Source organism: Mesocricetus auratus, unplaced genomic scaffold (genome assembly GCF_017639785.1).
Source record: "Mesocricetus auratus isolate SY011 unplaced genomic scaffold, BCM_Maur_2.0 Super-Scaffold_100027, whole genome shotgun sequence".
NCBI lineage: Eukaryota > Metazoa > Chordata > Mammalia > Rodentia > Cricetidae > Mesocricetus > Mesocricetus auratus.
Window position 1 is genome coordinate 15,122,016 of NW_024429208.1, and position 4,279 is coordinate 15,126,294.

Genomic DNA, 4,279 nt, shown 5'->3' on the forward strand with positions numbered 1-4,279 from the left:
GCTCCAGACAGGCGGATGCCCAGAAAGGATGAGGTGGTATCTAGTTCCATTTCTAAAAGAATATTCTGAGCTGAGTGAGGCGTGAGCAATAAATTTTTAATATCAGTGGAAGTGCCTGAATGTTCTCATACAGCTTGAAGATGTGCTTCCTGAGCCCAGGGAGAACATGCTGTTCGAGTTTGGATTATCAGCTCTCCTTAGGGAACGCTAGGGAGGGTCATCATTCTGGCTGGGTTCCTCTGTGTTGACCTTTCTGAGCTGCCTTCAGGACTTAACTGACTTATACCCCTTCACACTCCATACCGCATTTGATCCCTGAGAGTTAGTCCACACACTAACAGGCCACACACACACACACACACACACACACACACACACACACACACACATACCCGCCACCTGCCTGGGAGGGTCTCCTCCATCCTGCACAATTTCAAAGGACACAGCTCTACAATTGCTCTGTCTAAAGAACTTGCCTCCTTGGAAAGCGGACGATCTGACCCCCTTTAGGACAGCCCACAGAGGTGAAGGAGGCAACCGTCGCCTGGACGCTGGAACACAAAGTCAGCAGCTCTAGCTAGCCGGGGCATGCTCCATCACGTAACGACCACTCATTCTCTTGAAGTCACCACACTCTAGTCATTTTAATGATGGAGGTCCTCGCTATTCAAAATTTTGTCCAGCAGCCAAGACCTGACCTGGTAGTCTGTCAGAGCTGCCTAGCCCCAGTTGCCCTCCCCTCCACCCAGTAAACCAGACCCAGGCCTTTAACAGGCTTCCCCCCCCCCCCCCCGTGGGAAACAGATTGACAGCTGAGTCAGCTTTTGCGATGGTTTTTGAGTGACAGTGATCACTTCCACCTGTTGGCCCACAGCTCTGTGACTGGGGGGGGGGGGGGAGCTTTGATCCTCACAGGCACCCTGAGAAGCCAAGCCTCAGATTTCCATTTTGCCCATCAGGAGGTCAAGGCCCCAAGCACTTCAAGCCCTCTGCAAAGTCAGGAAAGCCCTTGCAGATGTAGCCCCTGGGCAGGAAGCTGCTCTCTCCACCCAGCAGCTCCCAGGTCATTTTAGATTATTCATCTGTTAGCCAACATCTGTCCTGACTAATTACTTAATCTGCATACATGTAAATTACCTATGGCTCCCTGACCTTTTTTTTTCTGTTTTCTGTTTATTTATTTTGGTTTTTTGAGACAGGATTTCTCTGTGTAGTCCTGGCTGTCCTGGAACTCACTCTGTAGACCAAGCTGGCCTTGAACTCCCAGATCTGCCTGCCTCTACCTCCTGGGATTAAAGGCCTGTGCCACCACCACCACAGGCCCCTGCCTTTCTTTTAATCAGCCACAAACTGGCCCTTGCTATTGCTCAGCTCCTTGCCTGCCTTAGCCCATCCTATGAAGCCCAGGCTCTCTGGACCTCAGGCAGCAGCATGACCCCTGACACCTGTCCCTGTGCAGATTCAGCCAAGCTTCACTTGACAACATCCTAGAAGTGGGCCTCTCACATCCGGGCCCTGCTGAGAATGCCGGGTGGGTGCCCTTAAGCTGTTGATCCAGACAGTGCACTAACCCAACACAACATGGGTACCACTGCGTTCAAACACATTCACAGTCATTCTCTCCCAACTGGTCATTTTCCAAGGCATCTTTGGAGGAAGCCCATTTTCTTTCTTTCTTTTTCTTTTCTTTATTTCTTTCTTTCTTTTTTTTTTTTTTTTGTCAGCATTAGGACTTGAGATAGTCCCCTGAAGTCTCCTATAATGGAATTTTATCCCACCCTTTTATGTGCTGCTACTCTGTCTTCGGTATCGATTTATTGTTTGTACTCAACAGAAAGTTTCCAGTGTGGCCCTTTGTTCTAAAAGCTGGAGCTTGAAGGGAAGAAAGTGGAAGTGAGAAACAGATGGAAGGATGAAAGGGAAAAGACACCAAGTGTTTTTAATTCTTTCTCCCCGACTCAGCAGCTACCTTTGAAACTCCGCTTCAGGTACTATTGGTCCCTGGAGAGGGTCATGACACAGAATAGACAAAGAATGAAACCGAGTCAGCAAGTGATGGGCTGGCACTCTGACCTCCCCAAGGACTCCATTTCTCCCCATGATGCCACACCAGCTCTTTGTTTTTTCTCTAACCTCCATGGGCACCCGGGAATCTCAGCCGTCACAGAAGGGTGAGGACCCCCAAACCAGGAAGCAGAAATGAGAGTGACTCCAAACCAAAAACTTGCAGTGGCTTGACCCAAAAGGCAGCATACCCACTTGCCCTGGATTCCGTGTGTTAAAAACTAACATCACAACTTTCCGAGGTCCTGTCCTTCCCCTGAGAAAATGCAGAAGTCCTCTAGCTCCATGTTGTCTGGTTTCTCATTATGTAGACCATCTGAGCCATCTTCATTCAATTTATTGCTACATTAGTCTCAAACCTGGCAAGGGAAATACATTAGCTTTTAATAACACGCCTTAGATGAGTATAGAAATCCATCGATGCCAACCCCTTCTCAGTGTGTATCCTTAAAAATCAGGGGGAGGTGGGGGGGCATTAAATCCTGTGCCCTCTGCAGCTGAGGAAAGAGGGAAACTCAGAACCCATGAGAGAATTTAAAAAATGTTCAGTATTCAGTCATCTGCTGGTAGCACGGGACAGCATGCTGTTAGCAGGCTTCTGATACCCAGTATATATATATTTCTTCAAGATCTCAGGAAGCCAGGAAAGGAAGAGCACCACTTAGGATCTCTTTGAGGGGTTACTCATCTGAATCATAGCTCTGCTTTCTAAGGGGGGGCAATTTTGATTTTATTGCTATAATAAACCTGAAATCAATTCAAAATCTAATCATAACAAGAACTTTGAGAACCCACCCACCATCCTCGACAACAAATGTTGGTGGGGCATCTAGGACACCAGATGCTGGCAAGGCAGACAGGCCCAGCCTCTTCGTCCCTCCCCAGAGGGAAAAGGAAGGTGGGAGGAGACTGGACAGATGTGGGGACCACTGTTCTGAGAGTACCACGTTAAGAAGGCAACTCCAGCGGTAGCACACATGCAATTCTGAAAGTATGGCTGCTAGTGGGCTGTTGCCTTACCTGCTGGCACTAGGGTGTGGTCGAAGGTTCTGGAGTGAGGGGGCAACTTGCAGAACACATCTAGGAAGACCTCTGTGGGCACATGCCATAGAAGACAGGACAGTGTGAAAACAGGGACTCCCTTGGAAATGGTCACCCAGTAAGGTACAGTTGCCAGGCTTGGCCTTTGAAATTATGAAGTCAGCGTCACCGTAGACATCAATAAAGCAAGTGAGATACCCACAGTTCTCCTACACATGCCTCTGCAGGTCTCTTCAACCTGCTGCTTTACTTTCTAACTGTAACAATACGATGACGGGACAAGTGGGAACAATCCACCTGTCTCCCGTGACTCCTCCACTCAACAACCAGTGTCCTTTGGTTTTTGGTTTTTGTTGCTGTTTGCTTTCTTAACTTGGACAATTTGTTAACTCTTTTACTTTTTGCCATGTTTGTGAATCGGGAGATTTTGGAAAGTCCCATTTCAACCAGACATCTTCTTCAAGAAACTTTATGATGTTGGACACATCTGTGGAGTGTCTGGGTTTTTGTGGGGAAAAAAAAAGATGTTGTAGGGAATAGAAGATCATGAGCTGGAGGGATAGCTCAGCCATCAAGGGCTAGGCTGACAACCAAAATTTCCAGAAAAGAAGACCATGAGGGCAAGGCTAAATTCAGACATCACGGAGATGGTTTAGATCTCCTAAATGGGTAACAATGGCTACTTCTGGGCTTCGGAGAAAATGGCTGGTACCCCAGAAGTAAATGGAGATATAATCTGTTCATAATTATTCCTGGTAGAATGCTACTTTCCCATGATTCTCCAGAAATATGGCCTTGAAGTCAGATGTGAGTGTCTTTGTCTGTGCAGCTGTGTGCTGGTCTGCATGTGTTTTCTGTGTGTGCCAGAGTGTGCCTAGATGCCTGCCACATCTGCCTGCTTAGTGGCCTCTGTCCCTGCGAATTGAGTATGTCTTATGTGCCTATGACTCTTTGAATTCTATACCTCCTGGTGAGTATGTCTTATGTGCCTATGACTCTTTGAATTCTATACCTCCTGGTGAGTATGTCTTATGTGCCTATGACTCTTTGAATTCTATACCTCCTGGTGAGTATGTCTTATGTGCCTATGACTCTTTGAATTCTATACCTCCTGGTGAGTATGTCTTATGTGCCTATGACTCTTTGAATTCTATACCTCCTGGTGAGTATGTCT

The 4,279-nt window shown here is 47.3% G+C and overlaps 1 long non-coding RNA gene across 1 annotated transcript; it reads right to left on the reverse strand.

Annotated features, from left to right (window-relative positions):
• Window positions 1-1,798: 1,798 nt before the first annotated feature.
• On the reverse strand, window positions 1,799-3,160 carry LOC110340972. The gene is made up of 2 exons (XR_002382830.2): window positions 3,085-3,160; window positions 1,799-2,423 (listed from the first exon to the last, which is right to left on the reverse strand). It is a non-coding gene; the product is annotated as an uncharacterized LOC110340972 (long non-coding RNA).
• Window positions 3,161-4,279: the final 1,119 nt, after the last annotated feature.